Here is a 27976-nt window from a genome sequence, read left to right as displayed (position 1 = left end):
ACGTGCAAATGTGTTGCTGATACTTGTGAGGAAATGCCTTTTTCCTTTTTTTTTTTTTAGACACACCTAAAGTTCATTACCTGTGTAGATTAAATGTCACATGCTTTACAACTCAATTGATAGGAAACAATGGACAGAGTTCTATATGATAAATATGGCAGATTTCCCCTCTAGAATAAGTGTTGTGACTGCAGCTCCCAAGACTGATGCAAAATGGATCATATATTTGGTTTGTTTTAGGGGTATTTTCCATCTAGAAAGCTTGTGTGACTCTAAAAAGAATGAAGTAGGGTCTTGGAAAGTTTAGTTATGGCTTCCTGTTTTGTTTGGGGTTTTTTTAAGCTTTGGTTTGTTGATTGTTAATTTTCTTTAAGTTTCTGATTTTGGTATATTGGCTGACAGTTTGCTGCTTATAACTTCATGGCTGTTGGCTTGTGGAGGCTGTTTTTTTTAATCAAAATATTCTCTTTTAATGAGGCTGTGTGATCCCTATTCTATTGTTGTTGTACTAATTAACTTTCTGAGTGTTTTGAGCATTTTGCAGGGATGTCATTTGGATTTTTCTTTCAAAAAACCCCACATTATTTAAATAAGAGAATACTGTATGTACTGAAGTTTCTCAACTCTTATGCAGAATTAAACCAGGCAATTGTTATTATTTGAGTTACTAACTCCAGGGGTAAATACAGCCCCTGAAATTTTGGCAGCCCCAGTACCTGCTTGTGCTAGTAAACAATAGGTGCAAGCAGCAAAGCAGTGGGTAGACAATCCCTCATAATATATGCAGTAGTCTTCTTTTTCTTTTATAAATCACAATTTAAGTGCTTGGGTAACATGGTATCTCAGCAACAACTTGACAAGAGACATATAATACACTCTTAGAGAATAGAAAAAACATCATTTGTCACCAATAAAGGTGTTTAGCATTCTGATCCTCCCAACATAAATTAATTTGCAGTTATACTAGCAGTGTTTTTACATATGTATTTTGCATTTGCATCAAACTACTTCCACTCCTTTGGAGCACTTGCTGCTTTTCTGAGTATTAACTGTTCAGAATGTGGGTACAGGTTAATGTGCTGCATGCCTTAGGATCAGCTCTGGTTTCTCTGTTACATAGTGCATTTAGTCTTCAGGGGATTAAACATGTTCTTCATGAATAAAAATGAATATTTATTAAATGTTGTATCAGGATATACTTATTCATACAGAAAATTCAATATATTACTTGAATGGTGTACAGGAATCTGAAGAAAACTTGGGGAAGCTTTTTATTCCAGTAGAAATTTTGTGCATTTTTATTTTTTTATTAAGACTTGGGTGTGCACGTTGAAAATGGGTATGACAGAACAAACCAGATTTAAGAAAAACAGATTTCTAAGTAGTCATGCTTTTCAGCTGGTGACATATTTAGAAGATAAAGTGTTGCAGACTTGGTTCCCAAATGTACCTTGGAGCATGTGACAGATAAAGTTACAGAACCAGGCAATTGTAGATGATTGCAACTTTGCAAAGAACAACTTTTTAGGGAAAAAAACTAAACATGAAAGCAAAGTAAATATTATTTGCTCTCTTTAGTATTCATGGGCTGTACTAGAACAACGATTGATCGTTACTGAGTATTGTTTCTAAAGCTTTGTGAAGATAAAAAATGCTAGGTTTGGTGGCTTGATAAAAAAATTAAATGCTTACAATAATAAAATTCTATTGTTTTCTCACATCTGTAGCAGTATTTATAACTGCATGGTGTTTTAAGGGTTGGGTGGGGGGGGAAGAGAATTAAAAAAAAAAAATAGTTCAAGGCCCAGACCCTTTGCTACATATGTTTTTGACATTTAAAACAAAGAATGACAATAGGAGATATATTTCAAAAGAAGCACAGAGACTGACTCTATTAAAGCCATACCTGCTGTTAGCCTCAACAGTACTTTGGGTGGAATATTTTTAGTTTGATTCTATGTCAATTTACTTGTATTATTTTCAAGCTGTGTATCCAATGTTTCAGCAGACCATCATGAATCGACATATTCCTTTTTAATTATAACCTCTTTTAAGTTTCGAGGTGTTTACATTGATTGTGTAGCCTTGTGAAATCAGCAGCAGCACCAAAGCTCATCTCTGAGGGTAACAAGCAGCATCTGTAATAAACACACTCTGCAGACAGAAATGGGAACGTGCTGGTGGGGGATATGTGAATCCTTGCTCAACTGTGACATGTGCTTATCAAGATGCAGAATTAAATAATTTTGCACGTAGGATCCAGCAAGTAAAGATGGAGGGGGAAAATGTCTAGTCAGTTCAATCACTGTGATTTGTTCACCTGACACCACTGCAATTATAAAATAAAATCCTGGCTGAGGGATGTTTGCATCTTGCTGCATGGTTTATGTTAAGAGATGTAAACTTACTGCAGACTAGGCCAGGTTGGGCCTTCTGTAGTTCAAGGCTGGTTGTCACAGGCACTAGGCATATAGCAGCTTTAAATCTAGAGCTGGCAACCACTGTAAAGCCATCTCAGCTCAGGTACAACACACATTTTCCTTCTTTGTCCCATGTCTTGCTTAACTATGAAGGAAAAAGGGCTGCTGGAAGGATTCTTTTGGAGCACTGACTTTGCTGTTTCTATAGGGGCAGGACAGCAAGGAAACAAAATTATTGAATGAGACTAATGACACTTGCAAAACATTCCTAAGGGAATAGATGTGACTGTGGAATGAACAGGGGGTACATGGTACCTCTACCTGTCCCATGGGATGCAGTAGGGGTTGTGTGGAACAGTGGCCACAGAGCTCTCATCTTCTCATGATGAGAGATCCAACTGGTAGAGATGCAACTGGAATGTCAAAAGTAATAAAAGTGTTATGTAAATGAACTATTATAAATGCATCTTATGGAATTCTTTCTCCATTTTGATTATGTGGTTCAATAGGAAAGTGACAATCCTTTGTGGAACCTCATGGAGAGCTTGGCATCTGATTCATCCCTGCTCCTTTGGATACCTCACTAGTTCCACTTACTTGAGATTGAATAAACCTTTAGGGCTGGCCCTTCCTTCCAGTTTGAATAGGGAGGCGTGTGAAGGAGTAGGTTCTACTTTAGGGTTCTTGTTAGGTGCCTAAAGCTAGCCAAGAGCAGAGCTGAGCAAGCTAAGAATAAACTCCAGAGCTTGGCTTGGGCAACTGCTGGAGCATCAGCCACACTTGGAAACAGCATCAACAGATTGAAGGGGTTTGGCCTTCAAAACTGCAACAGATTGAAGGAGTTTGGCTTGGGAAAACTGTAGGAACAGGAGCAGCAGTTTGTGAGACAGCCTGGCTTATGCAAATGTAGAAATGGCAGCAGCAGGTTCTGATGGGATGTGTTGCTGGGGTATCTCCAAAAATTTTTAAACTGGCTGCTCATGTAATACCAGGGCCCTATCACCTATATGCTCAATTTATCACTGCATCTTGGAACTTCTCCATCAGAGTAGTAGAAAGCAAATGTTATCCTGCCATATAAGAGAGAGAGAAAGCAAACCCACTCAGCTTATTATTTACAGACCTATCTCACTGCTTCCAACTCTATCCATAATAGATAATGAATAAATTGGTTCACAAGCAACTGTTTAAGTACTTGGAGTTAAACAACATACTGAATGATGCTCAGTCTGGATTTCATTCTCATTATTTCACTGTCATTGCACTAAGAAATTGTTGGAGATGCCTGCTGTGGATCAAAGTCTGTTTTTAGGTGCAGCATTTTTGCCTCTGTCAAAGTCCCTTTTGACATGACCTACCATTTCCACATGCACAAATTCATTTGAAATCAGTTCAAATATAAGTAGTGGGCAATTGTTTTCAGTCACATTTGCCTCCCAGGACCCAGATGGATTGCATTAGCAATGAACAGTCACGTATGCAATATAATACTGAAATCTTGTAGCTGGGTACCATATTGGCCATTACATGTTCATTAAAAGCTGTTGTGCATGTTAATGGGAAGATATAGTTCTTCGTGGTTAAAACACATGGAGTGGAGCCGAATCTCTATTAAAATTGAAAGCAAGTCTGAAATCAGAGCCTTCTCCCTTACAAACAGCATTTCATCTCTTTTTTCCCCTCATTTGTTTCTGGACATAGACACAGATATCCAGAAGCAGCATCGGTGGAAGTTATGCTATAGAAAGCAAAAAATCCAGGAGGAAGGAGAGATTTGAGTGAGAATGAGGTGCTCTAGTATACCCACAGGATTTCTTGTTCTCACCAGGACATTAAAACAATATTAAAACGCCAAATATGCCAAACAGTTTTGCCTCAAGAAAAATGTGTAGAATTGTCTTTTTATGATCAGGAGCATATAATTCATAACATGAAACAGAAGCTTGACTTGTGCTGCTCATTGTTGAATCATTAACCAGAATTCAATTGAAGTTGAATTAAATTTAATAAGACTTCATCACAGCTCCTTAGGTCCAGTCTTAGTCTGGAGAAAATTTGGGTTTAGTATGACTCAGGTAGGCTGTGTGGGAAAACTGAAATACATTTCAGAAGTACAGACTGGAGGGCTGAAGGTTCAGGTGGTACTCCTGGTTTTACCAAAACCTTGGGAAGGTGTTTTCCTCTCTTTCTTTATTCCCCCTTTTTTATTTCAATGAGGATTACAAGTTTATGAAACATTAAGTAATACACTTGGGCTACTCTTTCCCATTGCCTGGCTGAATGCTGTTGTGGGACCCAGTGGATGGGTGACAGTAAGGGTGGAAATAGCTGGAATTGAGCCTATGTGCATTTATCCATGATGTCCAAGATGAAGGGTGGACATTGCTAAGTCAGAACTCTCAATTGGTATTTAGATGTATATACATATAAGATTAATTCTAAAGTCTGATAAAAAGTTTAAAAAAAATTGAATTTTAAATATGTGTGCTGCATTTCCTTCTTTTCCTTCACACACATCTGACAAATGAGATGGAGATACACTGCTATTAGATTTAATTTCTAACTCTTAAAAATAAGGCTGTGATTGCAGTGCAGAAAACTTGGAGAAGGAAAAAAAAATGCCCTTTCAGATTCCTTTTAACTTGTGTTTGTACATCCTCTGACTTCCTTAGGTCAAGACTCAGGGTAAGTTGGTGGCTGTACTCAGTAAAGGGCATAGGAGGAATCCATCTCCCTCCTTCTGGACAGAGCAACTGATTCTGTGCCAAGAAGGAAATTAATTCTTCTAATACAAGGCAACAACAAATTATGGTTTCCAGCCACAGAAGGTAGAAGAGAAGGGAAAAGTATGTCTCTGAAGAACAATGTTTCTTGGGATTGTGATTGTATCGTGTTTCTGGGGGCTGCTCCTGCCACTGAAGCAGTGAGTCCTCCCTCTCCAGGGCTGGTGTATGGGGTTGCAACTGAGCCATAAAGAGATCAGGCTGCAGCAGAAGAGCCACATGTCACAGCAGAAGCTTTGCTTGAGAAAAACATCCAGGGCCAGGTCTCTGTGCTTAAATAATCTGAATTCCTTTTGTTTAGTTTTGTTCTGTTTTCATTTTTAGGGAGGGATATGGAGTTTTTGTTGTTGTTTTTATTTTTCTCCCCCAAACAACAGGCGTATAATTGCTTTTAATTTATCTGTAACTTGAGTTTGGATAGGAGCCCAAGTGTATAAATACTTGAAGGAAAAGGGTCAGATTTGACCAGTAAAGGACAGGGGGTTTTTAAATCCATGTATTTCTTTTGCTGATGGAAATCAGTAATACCTGGTGTGTTAGAGTTTAAAATAAAAATGGAGATGTCTGGTCTATTTGTCCTTTATGGACTGTGGTGCCACTGAAAGGACTAAACCAAGAGGGTTTTGAGGTTTTTTTAGCTTCATTTCCCTACTTTGAAATCTCAAACTAATTCAATAATACCTACATGATTTGTAGGTTTGTTCCTTTCTTCGTTCTGTATATTTTTTGTGTCTGTCACTGAAATATATATGCAACTGCAATGGATTTCAGTACAGAATGTGTATCACACCTCCTGCTTCATATTTTTATTCAGTGGCCTGTCTGTTTAGGCATCCTGGGAAAGATTCCTTCTTACAGACATCTATATCTGTTCTCTGAGTCTCCATAATGAATCTGGTTTTGTGCTATCCAGAATTAATATGAATTGTAAAAAAGCTTTGTCAGTTCCTCTTATTTACTTTCCTTGGAGTTGTTGTATTTTGCCTTTGATGTCATAAATTTCATAAGCTTAAACACCTTAAAAGTTCATTTCTGGGAGCTTATCAGCAGAACATGAATATCCTCTATTTTTACCTAAGTTACCCAGTCAGCTGTGTGATTTATCTTTATGCTTCTGTACTTGTATTCTCTCTCCAGTGCTGAAAGGATAGTATTTCTATATCAGTAATTAATTAATGGTTAAGTGTTCTTATTGAAGTGTTTGCTTTTTAATTGATGCCATGGATGCTGATGAGATCAAGCACCAAAAACTCTAGGTTTTTGTTCAAAATCTATTCTGAAAATGGATTCCATTATTCTGAGGAATCCTCGTGAAAGGCTCTCCAGCAGGTGAAAAATCTTGTGGAGGCATTTCCTCTCACTCTGGGTAGGTCAAGAATTTTTTAGTAATAAAATGAAGGTTTCTTCTCTATTGGCTGAAGATGAATTCTTGTGCAATTCTTTCCATAGCATCTCATGCTTTAAGCAATGCTGCTTTTCTTTTTCTCTTTTCCTTGTTTAAAAAGTCTGGCCAATTAGGGGCATGTGTTCTCAAAGCAGACTCTGAAAATATGATAGCAGGGCTTTGTTTCACAATCAATTCCCAGTTCTCCCTATCTTCCTCCTTTTTGTTGCCAGCAATCATTTGATGTTGGAGAAGTGAAATGCCTCTTCCAGTAGCAGCAAAAGATGGACATCTTATGATATGCTTTTATGTCTTAGAACATTTCACAGTCCCTCATGAAATGGTTTTCTCAAGAACAGCATGATCCCACTGAACTGCTCTCCCAGTGATAGTAGAGACTGGATTTCAGCTTCAGATTTAGATTTTTTTTCCCTCATTGTCCATGCCTTTGTGAGAAACTCATAGTTCTTTTTGTGTTTTGTACCTTTTGCATACCAAGGTTTAAAACGAAGAACAGAAGGTCAAGAAAGTTGTGTTTCAGTGGGTATGAAATTTGTGTTTCTAGTCTGTATTCCCTCAAGAAGGCTAGTGCTTGGAGACATATCTGGAATTTTCATATCAAGCTGCTGAAATATAATTAATGACTTCAGAAGATCCATCCAGACCATAGCTTTCTTCTTTGAGGATTTGCCACTCATTAGTATAAAAATAAATAATCTTTCTCGATTTGGGAAAAATCCTGGGTTTAAGGGGTTTTGTGGAATAGATTTTCAGGAATGGTTTCTTCACAGACAATTCAATGCAAGGAGATTCCAAATTTCTGTGCGAACTCCTGTCTCCTGAAAACTAGACAAAATATAAATGGGAAAACCTTAAGAGAAAGGGGAAATCTTAAGAGAAAGGGAAAATCCTATTCTGCTCTCTGACTAACATATTAAAAATGTATGAACTCGTTGAATATAAATCATCTGCTCAAGGAAGGGTGGCAAGTCAAAGTTCTGACTCTCATCTTCCAATATTTTTTTACATACAAGGTTTATAGGAAGAAATAAAATCTTTTATTATCCTGAATGAAACAGTTGAAAACAGCAAGCAAGGGTTTTGGGCATATGAAACCACTTACACAGTTATGAATTGAATGTGCTGGAGAGAAATGGGCATAGGACTCGGAAATTTGTTGACCTTCATCTCCAATTGCAGATTATTTAAAAGGCAGGAAAGTTGGCCTAACACATTCAAAGAGAAGTCTTCACCAATGAAGAGGTAATTCCACATGCTTCTCTGGTATCTCTGAAAAGAAGTTGTCTCCCTTGGCTTCTGCTGGCTGGAAAAACACATTACTGCAAGAGCTGACATAATGAAAACATCTTCCTGACATGGTTTCAACTTTGTCTTTTGCTGTGAAACATGGAGCAATAGTTGCATGCTCAGATCAGGGGAGACTGTGTATTAATCAGCTTGGGTTCATGGTTAGCAGAATATGCTTTCCCTCTGGAACAAAGTCCCTTGGGAGCAGTGTGTCAGTGGGGGCTGTTTCTGAGGCAGGTTTTAAGGTGAGGTTATTTCACGTGCAGAATAAAAATTGAGCCTTAGAAATCCAGCAACTGAAAATGGCTGCATAATATTTAGTGTCTGAAAATACTTCATAGCACCAAATATTGAAAAGTGAGGTGTTTTTCTTTTTTCTTTTCTTTTCTTTCTTTTCTTTATATCTGGTGCCATGGATAAAGAGACCATATAGAAACAATGGCAACTTTTTTTAGTTTTGCCTTTGACTTCAGTGGAAGGAACATTGGGCCTTTTGGCAGAGAACAGACTTTAAATCTTGCAGGCAACCATATCACAATTACCTTTCTAAATGGAAAAGTACAGCTTTGCTACTGTAACAGAAACAGCCATGAATTGTAGTCTATGTTTTATTTCTTTGATTTCAGATATCAAACAAATTAAAGCTGGCTTTAATGACTCCATCCCCCTTGGTGGTTCTTCTATTATAAAGGAGATGCTTTCCTCTGTTAAGCTCCTGTCAATTGTAATTTCTCTTTAAAAATAAAAGAATTCAGGGAAAACAGTTAATAGCCTACAAATGCATGGTCATTGAGTTGCTGAGGTAACTAATGTCAAAGACATCTAAAGCCAAGAATCTATGTTAATCTACTTTTTGATGTGGTTATAGATTGAATAATAATTTATGTTGACCTGCTTTCCCCAATGCCTCATATTTATAAAGATTATAAATAAATTGTGGCTGAACATAGAAGAAATTAAGTGTTCAGATGCAGTGACTTTAGAATGTATTTATGGAATTAACTTCCTCTTTGATATACGTGTGCCGATGTTTCATGAACTGTAGGCAGTTCCCCTCCCTACACATTTGTCAGGACATGACCTCAAATCTTGCAAGTTTATTTTCTTCCCAAAATCTTCCTTCCTCACAGCTGCTATGACACCATCCATAAAGTCTGAAAAAAAGTTTTCATCTAGTTTTTTCCTCTCTGTAAGGCCAACGGAAAAAAGCAAAGATTTTTAGACCTCCTTGTAATGTGCAGAGACATTTGCTGGGGAAGCTCATGCTGGTTCCTGTTGTGCTGGTGAGTTTTGTGAAGGGGGATGTTTTCCATTATACACCAGCTTGATGGCAGTAATATATTTAGCATAGAATCCCTTGACTTTTTTTTTTTTTTTTTCCAGAAGCCCAATTGCAGCAAAACCAGAACACGTAGAGGGTGGTAGATTTTTGAGAGACTTTACATGCCACAGTATTTTGGAATACAGGTTATAAAAGGGACAAAGGTTATAAACACATCCCTGCATGGACTCATGAGCACTCCTCTCTGAACAGGGGGGCTGCCACTTGCTCTTCTCTCCCTTTAGGGAAAGAGGAGGGAAGAAGAGGGTCTTGATATAGAACAATAGGAATGTTTCTAAACTGAAGGAGAGTAATTTCAAATTAGGTAAAAAGAAATTTTTTACAATGGTGAAACACCAGAACAGGTTTCCCAGAGTGTCTGGGGCTGCTGCATCCCTGGAAGTGTCCAAGACCAGGCTGGATGAGGCTTGGAGCAACCTGGGATGGTGGAAGATGTTAATGGCAGGGGGTTGGACTGCATGACTTTTAAATGTCCCTTCTAACTCACCCTGTTCTATTTTATTAATTCCTCAGCCATGGCTGCCATATCCTTCTGCTTGATCTGTCACAACTTTCTAGATCTGATGCCCCATTCGCTCTGAACCTGGGAGTGTGATTAATTTAAACTTTTAAAGAGAGATAATAGCAATGTAAATAAATTTTACAGTAATTCATAATGCTTTTAATAGCATGAATGTTGATGGAGTTTTTTACTAAGTCCCAAGGCACTTTATACAGCTACACTATTAAAATAGGAAAAGTCATAAAATATAGAAGGCTTGTGTGGCAACAAAAGGATCTTAAACCTGTGTGACCCTGTCAAGTGCAGGTCAGGATCTTAAGCATTATTATCTTCAGGCTAAGCTTAAGAACATAGGTGTATGAATAAAATATTTATTGTTGCTTTTGTCAATGAAGGCTAGAACTTAAAAGCAAATTTATTTTCACTAAAAATCTCTGTACTAAAACTATTAAATAGGCAGCAATTCATCATAAATTATTTCAAAAATGTCCAGTGCTGAGTTTGAAAGATGGCTTGCCCAGAAAATTAAAGCAAGAGCAGAAGTTTGAACCACAGTGTGGCCTTAACTGGATGTTACAGTGGGTCCATGAAGGCTCCATTCTGTAGTACCAGTTCTATCTGAAATTTCATGCAGGTTTCTTCTTGACTGTAGTTAAAGATGACTTTTTTTTCATTTATTCCCAAACTTTTTCAGCTTCTCTCTTTCCTTTCTACATCTGCTCGAGCACATACTATGTTAGTACCTGAATATCTGATTTAGCAGCCTGCACAAGATCTATCCCCAGAATTTTAATATGTACCAAGTATTTGACTTACTGTAGTAGATCCTTGATGAAATACGCTGGAATATTGATAGAAAAGAGATAAATCTTATTTGGAAAGGTCAGGCAAAAAAAAGAGTGTTACTTTGAACTCCATCATTTGGCAGATGCAATCTTGGGAAAAAGAGGGAGGGGGACAGGTAAAAGGAGTTTAATAGATTAAAGATATTAGAACTTTTTGGATCAGGTGGGCCTGTTTAACTTCTGTCAAGGACAGCAGACAAATGGTCTGTAGAGATGTGGAGCCATTAGTCATCAGGTCTAACAAGCTAGCAGAAGGTGGATGAAAACAGACTAGAAAACAGACAAAAAATCAAATGCAGTGTCTGTCTTCAGAAGTGATGCAGCCTGAACTGTCAAAAAAGGGAAAAGAAATAATTAAAGTACTCTGCAGTAACTCTAACATTGCAGAGAAATACATAACTACTGGTGTGGGTTTACTGAGAGCACATCACACTGAATGAGTCTGATTTTCTTTTACAACTGAACAGCTTATTTTGTGGACAGGTAAGGAGCTGTAGGTGTTGGAGACTGACAGGGCTTTGCTGAGGCCAGCCTGTTTTCATGGCATTCTCACAAGGCAGGCAGGGAAATGCTGGAGCTGGGCTTAATGGAGTGCAAGACCAGTTCTATTAATGCCCTCGGAGACCTTAGCAAAAGTTCACCTCAAAATGGGGGACAACTTGTCTCCAAAGACAGAGGTAGGAGTTCTGTTGGGTCACAAACTGAGCAAGCCAAGGCTTTGATGTGCAACATTTACAGTTAACTCTTGCAGGTACTAGTAATTGTCCTGGTAAAAGCTTGGCTTGATACCTACTGTTTAATTTTGGGTACTGCTCTTGGAGCAGGATACAGAGCAGCAGCAGGAGTGACCAGAGCAGATGTGCAATGACTGATTGACACAAACCAGAGCTTAGAGGCGGGAGGAAGGGAGGGTTGATGGAGGAATACACAGGTTCTGAAAGCCTTAAGGATCTTGCAGGATAGAAGGGTCTAAGATGTTTTCTGTATTGCAGGTGATAGGGCAGATCACAAGAAGCATCAACTGCAGCAAAAAAGATTCAGGCTGGATAATAAAAAAAAATTATCTGCAAACTGTGCAATGATGCAGATTTTTCTGAGGTGGTCTGTAAAATGTCATTAGAGATCTTTAATTAGACAAACATTTATCTGATACAATGTAAGTTTATTTGAGCCTTCCTTAAGGCAAGGAGATACACTTGATGACATTTCTGGGTCCACTTTTCTGTGATTCTATTAATTCCTTTAGGACATCATAATGTACTAACATAATTTTCCTCACATTTTGTTGGAGACTGGTAACAAATCTTCTAATTCATCATACTATCCTGTGAGCTGGCAGTGATATCTCTCTGCTAAAGCATTTACAAAATGCAAAATGAGTAAATAGTCTTTTAATGAAATGTATCTATGAAATGTAGGCCATTTCCTCTCAGAATTGAATTAAGTATTACAAGTGATCAATAACTAGATTTCTGCATCTACTGAAAAGCTCTGCTGTAGAGTTATATAAATAGTTCAGAGTAAGAGAGTATAGCTGATATTTTATCACTGTGCCTCTGGAAATGTCCAAAACCCGCTGGCTGTCTGAAAGGACGTGTGACTGCATACATTGATCCCCTTTCATCTGTAGGGTACTGGGTCAACATTAGCTTAACCCCAGAATTATGGGTCATGTTTTCTATCACAGTCTACCAGAGACCTCTGCAAAAATCTGAAGAATTCTGGGCAGATTACTGAGGCTCTGGCAAGTATTCATCATCCCTTTTGGAGAGTAACAATAGCACCGAGTCAAAATCTGTAAGAATTAAGGCATGTAATTGAATATATCAGAACAAAAGCAGCTTGACTCTAGATACTGTGAGCCTGCTTTGCTTTGACTTTAGTGCTCATCCCCCAAGCAGGTTAGAACACTGAGTTGTGGATGGGTGTCAAGTGACTGTGCTGTTCCTGGTGCTCTACGTCCTTTACTTACAAGAAAATCCCTTCAGACCACAGCTGGTCCCCCCAAGTATCACCTCAATATTCAAACACAAACTTCCCTAAACAGGGAAGTGCATCATTTTCTGTAATGAAAAGCTTCTTAAAAAGATTAACTACCTCATCTGGTTTGGGGTAGACATTGTGTGTCACGAATGGAAATATTTTTTATTTCAAAGCTTCCTCCTCCATCAGAGGAAGCTTTAAAAAGTTACTTAATTGTTAATTAATTGAGAGTCAGAAATCTGTCTGATATGAATATAATGGGAACCTACCTAATATCCATCCATGTGACCAGTAGAGACAGATATTCCTCTTTTCTTTAGGTTATATATACTTTTAGATTTTCAAATGCTTTTATTGCAGTCTTATTCAGATTTTGACACTTTTGTATTTCTCACTGGCCTCTTCTTCAACCTTTAGTTTTAGTGAGCTGCATGTTCCACTGTGTAAACTGGGTCTGTTTCATCTACTGCTATGTATATGATTGTTTCCATATTCCATTTCTTGCTGTCAAAGTGGTTGCTTATTGTGCTAAAAGGACTCTATTTTGGTTCTCCCAGCTCCATAATGTGCTCAAATCTCATGCTTTTTTTCTAAAAGGGGCAGGTGAGGTCAGAGTCACTTGGTGGGGAAGGAAGAATGAAAGGTGGTGGCGACAGGATCCGTGTCCATTTCTGCTTTGTACATAATGGCAGAATTCCAAAACTGTGGATGCAGTTGCACTCTTCCTTTAAAACAGCTTCAGGTAACTTCATCTTCTCATCCCCTTACTCCTCACTCACCAGGGAGCAGGGCAGGAGCTCTCAGAGTCCTTCCTTGCCCTATTGAGAGCACTCTGGTTAACGAAGTTTTCCAGACTTGTGTTTGCTGTTTCCACCTGACCTGCACAGTTGTCTCTTCAATTGCTTCATGGTGTATATGAGAGTGTTTTAAGCTACCTGACTATTAAGGGCTGTCTATATTTTGCCACAGTGCTTCTCATTTTCCTTTCTGTTTTGTCGCAGTTCTAACTGAAAGCCGTAATTAACCACGTACTTCACATGTGTTACCTGTTACCAAGGCAATATTGTCTTTAAATCTGAGGAGGTGGATTTGCTTTCTTTAAATCCCAAGTGCTCTATTCTGATTTCAGATCTGCACCTGCTTAGCAACAAGACATGTTTGAGGGGCCAGCTGTAACTTTGGCTTAAAAGTACAGCTGACTTAAGATGTGATTGTCCTTGAAACCACCAAAGCTCAAGCTCTAAGTATTTAGCACTACATCCATATATTAGAATTATATTAGACTCTTAGACCCCAGTGGGGTCTATTTCTTTCTCAAAAAAACTTTTTTGTTTTGCATACAAAACTATAAGTGTTGGCCTTTGAATGGAGTAGCCAAATTGTTATGATCTATGGTTAGTGGAGTGATCTACATATATATATATATTTCTAATATATATTACAGTATGTACTGTGTAAGAAATCCCCATTTCTGCTATAGTCTAAGTGGCTGAAACATGCAACATGTTTTACCTGGTGGAGTGTAAAGGAGAGATAAACATCCCTTTCCCATCACCCCCAATATATATATATATATATATATATATATATATATATATATATATATATATATTTTTTTTTTTTTTTTTTTTTTTTTTTTTTTTTTGGTGTAGGAATATTCTTTCTTCTCAGTTGCATTTGCTGCCAGGCATCCCAGCACATGCACAGTTATACCAAATAAGTTGCCCTCCACCTTACTTTATGCTGAAGAGCCCTTCTGGCTTCTCTAGTTCTCTACTTTGAGGTCTTTAACTAAACTCTTCCATGCCAGGGAGAAACTCTGCGCAGATGAAAAGCAGACTGCAGAAGGACATAATAATTATACCAGCAGAAAAATGTCAGCAGACTAATGTAGGTCCCCTATAGGGGTTTGAATCATCTTATGAAAAGTGAAGTCATTAAATAAAACAAAATGTTAGAGATTTTGTTGGGAGTGACAGAAACAGCAAAATGTTCTTCCTGCTGTATCTCTGACGTTCAGCAATTTTTGGCTGAGTGAAAACAGCAGGCTATCTTTCTGAGTTAGCAGAGCTCAAATGTATATAAAGGTTTCTTAAGGAGAAAAATGTGAACCATGCCCTAGCAGAAGAACTTGTTGGATATTTTATCATAAATTTTTTAAAAATAAAATAATCTGCAGCACAATCCTGGGAACAAATGAGCTCAGAGGTGCTGCAGAAGCTTGCCAGGATCATCTGGTCTTTTGCCTTTGAATGTAGGCTCAATTAAAATCCAGAATTACAAAGCCTATCTATGTAGTTTTGTTAATGGGGGAGAAAATAAAATAATCAACTGCTTGGAAAATACCTAGTGATGTGTACCCTCCCACAGTTCTTGCAGAATTAATATTAGTGATTTTACTGTGTTTATCCAAACTTACTCTTTATAACTACTGATTAAGAAGTCTTTTGAAACACTCCTGACATTGCCCATGTTCCACTGAAGGAGAAATGGAGGCTCTGTTCACAGAATTTCTGTGAATAGGCTCTTGCTATTTGAAGAGGAAAAGACATATTATTTGACAAGTGTGCAAAGAGGAAAAAAAAAATCTGTCTGTGAGTGGGAGTCCAGTTTTTTCCCCTGTATCTCACTGAAAGACTGTAAGAAAGGATTCTTACATTACATCAACCACAAATGACATGAGAATTTTTTTAAAGTTACATCTGAAGCTGATACCCAGGAGAATTGTTCATGCAGAAGATATTTTTAAATTTTCAAAGAAAAGTCAGAGTGTAACTTTTGTTTCATTCTCAGACTTCCTTTTTAGTCTGTCCTGTCTCTGCTGGGTCCAATGTTCTTATAGATGAGCCTTTTCTGTCCTTTTGTCCTTCCTTCTTAATGTAGTGTTAATTCACTGATAATAAAGTCTTTGATTCTGAGGTCTGTGTAAGGCAGGTGTTCCTTCACCCTATACCAGGTAGCACCAGCTCTCAAAGGGATTTTTCCAGAGAACACAATAGCTCAAGGAGAAACTGCTGGTTGACCTTTTAGAGGATGTACTGTGTGAGCTCTTAAATCAAAACTGCTAATGGTGAGGATGTAAAAACTCTTGGAGCACTAACAGTGCCAGGGTGTCTTACAAGACCTGCCACTCAACACAGCAATCAGGGAGTGTTAGGATGGCTGGGGGCATTATTTACTCCAGCTGTAATTAAACTGTGGCTGCAAGGGCGCATCACAGGGTAGATGATGAGAGGTGGATATGAAGGACTGATAGAAGGTGGGCCAGTGCTTTGTGCAGGAGAAACCAGTGCCAAATTTGTGGAAAACACAGCCTCATTTCTTACCTTGAGATCTTTCCTGGACATTTGGTTGTCTTTGGGAATTGTATATTACGTGTGTGATATTCTACTGGTAGAACCCATGAGGCTTGGGCAAAGGAAACCCAAGCTCTGTTCTGGCTTAGTTATCAGTACTCAGCTCTTTACAAGCTTTGTGTTTTCCCATCTCTTATTTGCAGCATGAGGTGGTTTCTGCATCCTGAACTAACAGAGTTCGGAGCTGCTACATCTTTATGGCAGTGATGCAGGAGCCAGAAAGCACCATTTGGTTTGACGGTCCCAAATCAGCCACAGCCTCATCTCAACCATGTTTGTGTCATGTAGAATTCCACCAAAGCAAATGGTTTCATTCTGGCTCTTATACAATGTAATTGAAATCAGGCTCTGTCTCAAAGCATACAGAGCTGACATTAAAAAAGGCAAAGAACCAAAACAAAACATTTTAAAATTAAGTAAAAGATGCAACATGGGTAACAAGTACTATCACCAGCTTCTTGGTGACAAAATATGGCATTTTATAAAAGAACCTCACAGCATCTTAACTGGCCTCAAGCCACACCCTTGCAACAAGACAAAACCTGAAAACCAGCAGCTCAGAGTGGCCTTATCCATTCTTTCTTTTTGAAAGAAGTCTCAAGAGACATAAAGACCTTGTGATTTTGGTTGTCTGCTCAGGGATCTGACAATTTCAGGTATCTTCCAGTTCCCATAAAAATAAATGAGAATAATATGTGTGGTGTTTGAATGCATGAATGGTAGGACCCTGCTGCAAGAGCAGTTCAGCAATGCAGGAGAGTGAAACAGATTTTCCTATGCCTGGGCTGGAAGGTGTTCCAATTACAAACTACATTTAGCAGAATACAGCTAAATAAAAATTGCCTACGTCATATACTGCAGCTAGATATATTCCTGAAGCACTTTAAATTAAAAAGCCTTTACGATTCTAAACAACCCATATGTCTGTCAAAGCTGTCATTGTGCTGCAGCAAGTAAAGAAAACAAAACTTAATTTGTGATGAAGCTTCCCCTGGCTGAAAGCACAAGTCTTCCCCATCCTCTGCTCACAATTGCAGCTCGCTCTCTCTGACTCCTTATAAAATGCTTTGCATTTCTTTTTGAATCACGTCAAGTTAATTTTATGGCAAACAATCTCTGTTTTCTGAAACACGGAGAAGAAATATAATTATTGCTGGGTAGAGGGTGAAGGAGAGTTGGAAGCAAACTGAACAGGATGCTGGTAATTGTTTTTTGGGCACCGGTGCTGGGAAGATTCCAGCCACCTAAGCAAAAAATATCTCAAAAATGAAATTAATTATAAATGGGCAGCTTTGTAGTTTAATTCCAAGATCAGAAGGAGAAAGCAACATCCTATCAAAAAGTAATAATAAAAAAGCCCCAACAAACATTACTCAGCAGATGATAATTTTGGTGAATAATCCACTGTTTGGTTCATTATCGTATGTAAGTAAAGACATGTTCCCTTGCTTTAGTTTTCAAAAATTTTAAAGGGACAAGGTGAGATTTTAGGATGTTTAACTTTGACCTCATTCTGTTCCTACTCTGATCAGTGAGCAGTTTGCTATAGGGACAATCTGTTGAGGCCAAATCAACACATTTGCAGCTCTTACCCAAAAGTGTAATCCTCACACCAACGTGCCACTCTTGTTCCTGTAAATCCATCTAGCCAGTCAGTTCAGCTCTACTTGCCTGTATGGAGGCAACACATGGCTCAGGATTGACTGAAATACCCACTCTGCTTCCTTTGCTTGTGGAGACTCTTTTTAAGTTGTTTATTTTGGCGTTTCTCATGTACAATTGTTTTCAATTACTTTTGATGTAAGTGGCACTACAGACAAGCGAGGCTGGCAAGATCTGGTCCTCATTGCAAACATTTCACACTTGTAATCATCTAAATTGCCTTGTGAAATTGTTCATTAGATAAAAATTAATAAATCCTATAAACAAAATCCAACGCACCGTTAGGCTCTTGACATTAAATTTGGCATAAAAACATAGTTGTAAATAAGTCATCTGTGTGCACATTGATTTGGGACCAAACCTTGAAGTCCTTGAACAAATTTTAAACTACTGTTTACTCTGGAAAGTCTATTGAATGGGAGGGAAAACACTAGCCTGAGTTGTAGCTCCAAGAGTTGTTGCTGAAGATTTAATTTTTACATGAAAACATCTCTCTGCTTTGTGCAGGGTCTGAAGGAGAATGGCCTTCTCCATTTTCCTGATTCTGATATTTCTAAAAAATATCAATGTGTAAAAAAGCAACATTAGAGTGATTTCTGTGCAAAGCTTCCTGTCTGGGACCTTGGAGACTCTGTGTTTGGGAGGGTGTAGCACTGAAAGTGGCTGATGGTGCAAAATTAATGGCTAGCACCCAGCACTGTAATTTTTCATTGTTCTCCCATTTGAGAAACCCAGAGGATTCAGGTTGGCAATGCAGGTCACCACTGGCTGTGTTTTCCCCCATAAAATATTTCAAGTTTTTATGCACATATACCTACTAATTTTCTAAGAGACCCTAGGGTTGCCTCAAGCTGTAGTTTGGTGAGGAAGACAGGGAACTAATCTAAAGGTATATATTTAATTGGAATAGTAATGAGAGGAAAATACTTTGCCCATTCCTTACTAGATGAAACCCAAATAACATTTTCAAATCAATTGAGCTACTTCACAATCATATCAACAGCTCTGAAAACTGAGCTCAGTGTCAAACTTTGGGGAAACTGTAGGGAAAAAAATGGCTGTGAGTTGTCTTGGATGAATTAAAAAAAGGTTAGAAAGTGAGTGATTCTATAAACATAATTTTAGTTTATCGACAGATGGGAGAAATGGAGAACAGGTTGTAAAAGTATAAGCTCAAGCATTATTAATATTGTACTGTTGCTGAGCCAACTTGTAGAGGAACTGAAAAAAACCATCCCATTGGTTAAGTAATCACTATACATATGCTTTTGGAGATTAATACTTGGGAGTTTTCAAAGCTTTTATGTGTTTCAGTTCTACTAAAAGGATGAAACTGCAAAAGTGCACTGGTAGCAAGTTTAAAGCATTAATAGTGATGTCAGATGCACTTTAAGGATAATCACGAGTCCTTTACATCCAGTAGACCTCGTAGTCTTAGATATGGAAATCAGACTTTTGACAACCAAAAATGTTTGAGAAAGTGGGAAAAGACCAAAGAATGTTGTATAATATTTTCAACTCTGGTAGCGATATCATGATTTGGTTGTAAATGTTCTGTGCTACACACAAGCCCTACTGGTGATCTTTAAAACTGGTTGCATAATTACTGTGGCTTCACGTCTTTCCTATCATGGTGACTGAATTTTTAGGGTCACATTTTTAATTTTTTTCAGTAATAGCACTGCCTTATTAGAGAAATAAGCTATTTCAATAATCACAATTAGATGTAACTTAGAGTCCTCAAAAACAACCTCCCTGAAAGTTACATCTAGTTCATGTTTGGAGTAATAATATTGATCGAGATTTACTTACATCTGCATGATTTACCAATGTGCTTAATTGTAGATAAAGTTTGGAAGTGTGACAAGATGTGCAGATGTAGGAAGCCAAAGTTTCCCATCCACGAATTCTTGTATGATTTTGGAATACGTTTATTCTGTGTCATAGTCACTCATGGGCAGCTGAACTCTTCCATCTTTAATTAAAAAGGGGGTGAAGCTTAGCTACTGGCCAGTTTGAATTTTAAAATATGTGATTTAAAAATCACGATGGAAAAGAAGATTTATTTTAAGTGAGATCAAATTTGGCCTTGATTTAAGTTTGTTTATTAACAAGCTTGAGTCCTTTGTGGGAACCAGATGGGGAAATCACCAACACCTCACAGGCTCACGCCCCCTGCTCGAACACTCCTGGTGTCAAGCTGTGCTCGTAAAGATTTGTCAGATGAGAACATATTTAACTGCTTCACCAAATTTAAATGTATTAAAATATAACAGTAAAAACCTAGGGGTTTATTTTGGTGTTTTGATTGTCAATGATTAGTGCTGACTGGGACTACTCAGGAAACTGTGTCTGGGTACAGAGGTGCCTGCAGTTGTGATGGAAACTGGGTCAAAATTATCAGCTTTTAAAAATCCTCTGAAATGTCTACTTGCCTTGCTGGCAAAATAGTAATCTGTGAGGTTTGTTTCTAGAGACCTGGGTTCAAAACCTGAAACCTGTAGTGGGAGACTGCAGAGTTCTGTTTATATAGGAGGCAAATCAGGCCCACAAGAAGCCTTTTCCCTTTTTTTTCCCCTTACTGTACCCAAAATTTCAGATGGAAATTTAACTTTGTGACACAATTGACCAAAGGACAATATTATTGTTTAATATGACTATGGGTTGCACAAGTCTAAAGAGTTATATCTCATACGTGAATTTGTCCACTTTGAACCCTAATGCTTATATGGGAAATAAGAGCAAATGCTAGATCAGTGAATTAAGGCAAAAAAATACAAATTCACTCAGAAAGCCCCAGGATGTCAGCAGGAGAATATTTGAAATTTCATTATTTTAATGCTTCCATTAATTATTTTCCTAGTATTCAGCAAAGGCCCCTTCAAACCTTATAGAAGGAAGAAAATGCTCTCACACTATTAAAACAGTGGCCACTAAATACAGAAATATCTTTTTATAATACGTCCAATGCATTCCATTACATTGATAGAACAATATTTCAATGGTTATTCGAAGTTCCCTGTAAGGTTGCTCAAGAGGTTGATTTATTTCTTGACAATATCTTCTTTGATATTAAAAATAACCTCAGAATGGATTATAATAATTCAAATAAGATTTTTAATTTTCTGCTCTAGTAACATATAAATTTCTTGAAATTTTAACACTTCAGTATTTCATCCATTCCATTAGTCTGGATACATCTTTGATTCCATTCAAGGGGAAAAGAAACCATGGAATATCTTCAGAATCACACCTGCCTACCAGAATCATTATAAAATTTAGAGATTAGTATGGATTATTCAAAGAAGGCAAAATAAATGTTTATAGTCAAAAGAAAAAAAGGGAGTTAAGTTTAAGCACTTCAAGAAACTGTTTGACATTGTTTTTGAGCTAAGCTGTCCCTCCTTTTTCCACAATTTACTGTCAGGAGGCCTTCAGCTGCCCAGAACCCTTGAAAATAAAACCATTTTCACAGAGTCCAAAGTATGAAAATGCACTCCTTTTAATATATTTGCCAATAACTTAGTGATATTTAATATGCATACTTATATACCTCTTATTAATGTAACTCCTGCTGTTATGAAACTTTAAGCTACAATCATGTAGTGAATAAGTAATTAATCCAAAAAGAAAACATAAAGGCCTTATCCCTGCTTCAAAAATCCCAGGCATCTGCCCTTTGCTTTCTGTCTAAAGGTTGTGGATGAGGATGTGAATTTTGGAGCTAAGCAAGCTGACAATTTCTTTTCAAAGTCATCCTTTCTGCAATTCATTTTCAGCCTTTTCAGTCTCCCTTGGACAGTCACAAAAGACAGCTTTATTATGCAGTTCTATTCCCCTATTTTTGTACATATCATTTTCTGTTTGTCATGTTTAGGGCACCTTCATTTCCTCTGTCTCACAGAAGCAGAGATGATTACATTAAGTGTGGAAGTCTTCTCTTTTTACTTTTGGTCAGTAAACCATAGAATTATTTTCTATTATTCTTCATCAATTTTGGTGGGGTGGTGGTTCTGGTTGAGTGTTAATGTGGCAGGACCCACGTGGTAACATAGAACTACTATTACAAGCTGGGGAAGGGTAAGCTTGTGTTAATAAAATGACTTTATGTTGTCCTTGGGAGATGTATTAGGTGCTTGCTGCCTTACAGCATCTTCCCTTCCATATAAATCCCCAGCAAAAGATGTAGGAGTTAGAAGAGACTGGAATATGTTTTCAATCCTGTTTAATCACTGCAAGTAAAGGGAAGGTATTAGAAATACCCCTGAGGCTAATCCTGACAAATCACCCTCCTTCTGAAAGGTAGAACAGATATGTGAGGCCGTGTTACATTTGAGTTTCCACACCTTGCAGAACCTGAGTGAGCCTGAACCCACCAGCCTTACACAGGGACTTTGTGAATTTGATCATCTGGGTGCCCAGTTTAAAGCTCTTAAGGAATTCAGGCATTGCAGTGGTGGGGATTATGTGGATAATATATTGACCAGGAGGTTAAATCTGCTTCTCAAGATGGGAATGCCAAATTAACAATCACTTCAGAAACGTGTCTGCCTCACCTTCCTGACACGCAGAGCTCTCCCCTACACCTGCCTTACTGTCCCGTGTCTGCCCCAGTGCTGGCACTGAAGGTGAAGGGCTGATGGCTGATTTTCCCAAGCTAGAGCATCTGTGCACATTTCCAGTTGAAAATCCCACGCTGCAGAAGGTTCTGTGCTGTAGGAACAGCTGCTCCCAGCTCTGTCCTTTCTCTCTGGAGGTCCTCTCTCCTCACAACGTCCATGGCTCCACCTGAGCGGGTGGAAAAATGTGCCCAGCTATGTTTGTGGTGCACATGTGGGGAGGGGCTGCCTTTCCCAGACACCTTCAGAGGTGTAGTAGAGATTCTGCATCTGCCAGCTTGTTTCTGGGGCTTGTTCTGCTCCACCCAGTGCCACGCTGCAGATGGGAGCATCTGCCCTTGCTGTCATAACCATTCAGGAGCAGCTAAAGATGAGATTGCATATTCCAAAGTCACAAACATTGCTCCAGAGGATGAATCAAGGTCTTGTTTAATTTGAAAACAGAAACAAACCAAATGTTTTCGTGCACTGGACTTTGGGGAAAGCATTCTGGTTTGGAACTCTGCTAGCCACACTACCTGAGGACTTCAAAACTGCATCATGTTTGAAAAACAGGTGCTGTCTTTGGAATCTCTACAGGATTTCCAGATGGCTCTGCATCCAATGTGGCCATTAAGGAATAAAACTGTTCTTCCACTTGCACCAATTTCTCAGGTGTGGTATTTGGTTTTTACTGTAAACAAGTGTGTCTCATACAAGAATTGTGAAGAATCTTTCCTGGACTCAGTCTTAAATTAATCCTTAATTTTTAGGGTTTTTTTTTTCTTTTGTTGGAGAAAATGGGCTTAAGAGAGTTTAATGCCCTTCACCTTCAGCCCTCAAAATTCAATGATAAGCAATTACTGGGAAATGATTTTGATTTCCTTGCTGGAAAATAGTATATGAAATAGTCCTTCACAAGGACATATTTGCCAGTTGAGGAAGCCCTAAAGAGTTTACCCTTTACCTCTGTTTCCTCCACCCTTCCACTTTGCCTAGGAAGACCTCACTGCATCTCTTGCCTTCCCCCCTCGTCTCTGCCTCCTGTGCTCTGAATCTCTTACTTCTTGAAATTTTCCGCACCCATCTGCTTGCACATCCGTGATAACCTCTTCCATTCACCTTGTGAGGGATAAAACAAGTTATAAATCCCACTGCCTGTACAGTACATGTGTGATACACCAAGTGAGCTGGGAGGTTTGTTTCCTGCCCTAGTTGGTGGGACCCATATTTTGTCTCCATCGCTCAGGGTGCCACTTTGTGATTCTCAATTTGCTAAGGAGAAAAATACCCCAAACACCTGCTTTTCATTTGCTGAAATATGCAAATGATATGGCTATAATCCACTAGTGGTTAAGATGCTTGTGAACTTTTTATTTTGTTTTCCCTCTCTATTCTAAGTGCAAGCTTGTAAAGGGCTCACAGGAGAGACTTGTTACGGTGGTGTAAACTGGGGCTTGCTCTAGTAACCTGGTGATCTACTGACACAAGTGGTTCCCAGGGAACTTGTTCTTAAATTTTAAAAAATCATAGAATAACTTCTCTAGAAAAGCCCTGGGAAACAAGACTGACCAATTCTGATTCAGCTTTTGCTATGCCTTCAGCGTGCAATCTGCTGCCTCTCCAGCCCCTGGTGCCTGTGTTTACATCCCTGGACTGCATATTGCTGTTTGCCTAATGAAATGCTGCTCTGGAAGATTTATGGGCACGCATTAATAGAATAATTAAAGGTCTTGGAAAGTCTCAGATGAAATCTGTAGCAGGTCAGGAGGGAAGAAGGAGAGAGGGAGAAGTGAGAGTGGGAGGTGATGTGCCTGCACCTATGGCCTGTCGGCTGCGCTGCCGGCTGGGGTGAGGGGTGCGGGCATGGAAGCAGAGCAGCGAGCCGGGGCGGGCATCCCTGCTGGGAGCAGCGACATTTCTGCCGAGTGTTCGCCCCCAGGGCTGAAACCCCAGAGACATCCGCGTCTGTCTGACCTTTGCTAACGCACCCCGCGCCTGGGCTGCCCGGGGCGGGGGAGAGACGGGAAGGGAGGAGAGGCGGGAGCAGCAGCGGAGCGTGCGGCTCCCACCGCATCCCGCTGCGGCCGGGGCAGCGCCGACCCCCGCGCCTTAACGGGGCGAACTTTGCGCGTCCCCCCGCGACGGGACCGCGCATCCCCCGCGACGGGACCGCGCATCCCCCGCGACGGGACCGCGCATCCCCCGCGACGGGACCCCGCATCCCCCGCGCATCCCCCGCGACGGGACCGCGCATCCCCCGCGACGGGACCGCGCATCCCCCGCGACGGGACCGCGCATCCCCCGCGACGGGACCGCGCATCCCCCGCGGGGGCGCGCACGGGCGCGGTGTGAGCGCGCAGGAGCCGCGCTCCGCTCCCCGCGCATCCCCCGCAGCGGCGGCGGCTCGCTCGGCTGGCGGATGGATGGATAGACGGATGCACGGATGGATGGATGGATGGCTGGCTGGCAGCCATCCCGGTTGTGCTCTCCGCCCTGCCTTTTGGTTTTTGTTGGTGGTGGTTTTTGTGTATTTTTTTTCCGCACCCCCCCCCTCCCCCCCCTTCCCCCCTTCAAAATCTCCCTGGGAATTTTGATTTGCAGGGTTTTTTTCCCCTCTTCTCTCGCACTCCTTCCTGCTGAGGATACGTTTTGCTTGCCAAGTTTGTAGTGACACCTCTCAGATTCCCCCGCTCCCGGCTTTTTGGATCTGTTACAGTGCCCGGTTGTATATAGACGTACTGTATTTTTTTTGCCTTTTCTTTTTTTTTTTTTACATTTTTTACAAGAAAATGGGAATTCTTTGGGAAGCTAATGGATGCTGAGGAGGACGATCCTAAAAAAAATCTCCTTTTAATCTGTAAATGAGGCGTACGAAGAAATTTTTAAATTCAGCCATCAATTTAGCTCCATGTTAAGCACCTCGAAGTATTTATGATTGCAGAGCAGGTGCAAACAAGGATTAGGAATAAGGTAAGGGAGCTATTTCTGTCTTTGAGGCAGCAGCATTTGCTCAGGGTTATCAGCATCTTTTCTTTTTGCAGAATCCAAGCTGATTTATTTGCATTTTCGGTGCTGTTCTCCCGTCCTTCCGAGTCATTTCTGATACGTCTGCGTGATTTCCATCACTAAAACATACATTCCTTCTCCCTGGCTGCTCAGGATTTGGGAGTTTCTTGACTGTGCACATGTTTTGGCTGTTATTCGGTAACTGCTTAAAACCACCAATCCTCTGTTAATTATTTCTTACCTTGCACTTTCTCCACCGAGCAGGATTTCTGAAAAAAAAAAAAACCAACAAAAAAAAACCCCAACCCATCAAAGCCTTAGAAAATTGCAATATAAAAGCTTTTTTTTTTTTTTTTAAAGAATTGCCTTTAAAAAGGAGAAATAAGTCGTTAAAATTCCCTGAGGGAAAACCGGGGCGGGCAGGGGGGTGGTATATAATAATAATCACGTTCTCCCTCTAAAAGCGAACGAACTCCCCTCCCTGCTGCCTCCCCCTCAGCAGCAGCTCCCCGGGGCTCAGCCTGATTTCTGGCTGTATCGGGGCTCCCCGGGATCCTGGGATGCACGGCGGGAGGAATTCCTGCTGGGAAGGAGGGATGGATCCCCTGCTTCCCTCCGGGATGCTGCAGGCTGCTCTCCTTCAGCACGCTTTACTAATTTTTGTTTTATCAGCTCCATTTAGGGATATAAATGGCACGAGCAAGGATATCAATTACCAGCTAACGGCAGCAATAGCCCATGTTTTATGGGATTTAATGATTTCTCTTGTTTTGAAAAAGCTCTGGTGACGCTAACAATAAAGAACTCCATAAATCATCTAAATGAATTGTGTTCCGGCAAAGGCAATTTTTAGTCTTTTGCTGGGTACCTCCTGGTCTTGACAATTAATATCTCATTAACAGTTGTGAGCGTGATTGTGCTGATGAAGGTGCCATGACTAAAAAGTGGCTCTCGTGCTGTGGGTCCCATGTTTACTGAAGTCCCAAGGAGTGCCTGGCTGTGGCTGGCTGCTGTCCTCCCCTCTGGAACCACATCAGGTGGCCGGGAAGTGAGCACAGAGTGTGAGCATACCTGTGTGGGGAAGGGACACCTTCCCTGGCCCTGCCAATGTGAAACCCATCAGCAGCCTGCTCCAGCCAGGCTGAAAGCAGGAGGTAATCATCACTTAGGCCTGCTGATTATATGCTTTGATTAAAAGACAAGCAAATGAAGTTGATTTTTTTTCCTCCCCCCCACCCCCCCCTTTTTTTTTTTTTTGTAATTCTGATGATGCTACCATCAGCTTTTTATACCCTCTTAAAAACAAGTAGGGGCTGTGGATTTTGATCCTTCAGCAGGGTAGAGCAGTATTCCTGCAGTGCTGTGAGGAAAGCTCCTTTTTCATGTTATCCTTTTCTGTTGCTTTATTTCCAACTTATTCTGCTTTCATGAACACATATTTTTTCAGCCGTTATTTACAGCCAAGCTGTACTGAAGGGGCTGGAATAAAATAAGGGTGATCTCCTTATGAAGGAAAATGTGCTATGAGGAAAGGACTCACGTTTGGCTGTTTTAACAGAATTTTTAAGCCACAGGATTTGTATTTACCCAAGATCTCTTTTCACTGTCTTTAGCATGGTCTGCAACTGGAACCATCTGTAATTCTGTATATCACCTACGTAGCTCACTGTGTGTTCAGACACCCACTTAAAGCTGCCCATAAATCCTTCACTGTGCAAAAACATTAATCAGAGGCTGAACAGGTGCTGGTTCAGTTCCCCACACGTTTGTGTCAATAGCTGCTGGGCATAACACCATTATATAGATATGCTGACTCTGCCAGAAATTGTTGCCATGGTTTTATTTTGTTCAGTCTGGTAAGATTGAACTTCTTGTGGCTGCTGAGTAGGCATTTGAGTGAAGTTAATGGAACCAAATCTGAGAAGTTATTTCATGAAAAGTATGTAGATTTTTGTGCTTTCTCTTAGCTCCTCTGAATGGAGAGTTTTATTACCATGAAATAGTTCAGAGATACTGAGTTCAATCCTGCTCTCCTTATTCAAGCAAAAATTTTCATAGCCTTCATGAATCTATACATAAAGATGTTTTCAGTAAGAATTTCTGACTGTGCAATCGGGCAATTTAGATGGTAACTTTGATGCCAGTGTTTCTTATTTAAAGTTAATTTGCCAGGGTTAGAAAGTTTGCTATTTAAGCTGGAAAGGGTCAAGGAGTGTTTCCTGTGGTGTCATTGGTACAGCTCCTGTCATTCCCTCTTTGCCAAGGAACATCCACTCAATGAGACCAGACTTGCATCTGAGCTTTTAAAATGCCTTTGCTCTGAGCATCAGGAACATTTAGAGAACTGAATTGGTGACTCACTAGGCGGCTTGTCTGCATCCCTTGTTAATGTTCATTATCGTTTGTACTGTGTGTGCATTTGAGCATAATCTAGCTCTTGAACTGACAGGTCATTGCTTGAATAAGTTCTTTGTTTATTTTCCTGGTTGCTTTTCTATTTGAACATGCTTGTCTCCATACACTGTAATAATGATAATTCCTTAAGCAACAGTGGGTTGCAAGCAAATGCTTGGGTTCATGGGTCAGCAGTGACTTGTGACTGTTGGATCCTAATGCTGATCGAGGTGTGTGGCAGATCAAATCTACAACCAGAATATCTGCAAGAGATGCTTCCTACTTAGTTCTTGCTGTTAAATTAGCCTTTTTTTTTCAGATGATAAAGAGTGTTTACAGAACTCTTGTACTTTAATCCATAGGATGAGAGCCTGTAATTTTGCAATGGGA

General features: G+C 39.8%; 1 protein-coding gene across 3 annotated transcripts in view; it reads left to right on the top strand.

Moving 5' to 3' along the window:
* The first annotated feature begins 24524 nt into the window (after positions 1 to 24524).
* Positions 24525 to 27976, top strand: part of NLGN1 (neuroligin 1) — a 380357-nt gene continuing 376905 nt past the window's right edge. For 2 of the 3 annotated variants that reach the window (XM_085588008.1, XM_085588009.1), the window contains exon 1: positions 24807 to 25156. The gene's annotated coding sequence lies outside the window, so the exon portion shown is untranslated. Of the gene's footprint in view, positions 25157 to 27976 lie in introns of all 3 variants that reach the window. The other variant, XM_085588010.1, reaches the window with a different exon arrangement.

This window comes from Lonchura striata, chromosome 9 (assembly GCF_050655825.1).
Source record: "Lonchura striata isolate lonStrDom1 chromosome 9, ASM5065582v1, whole genome shotgun sequence".
NCBI classification, from domain to species: domain Eukaryota; kingdom Metazoa; phylum Chordata; class Aves; order Passeriformes; family Estrildidae; genus Lonchura; species Lonchura striata.
The sequence above is the reverse complement of the archived record's forward strand: the minus strand, read 5'-3'. Positions and strand labels throughout refer to the sequence as shown.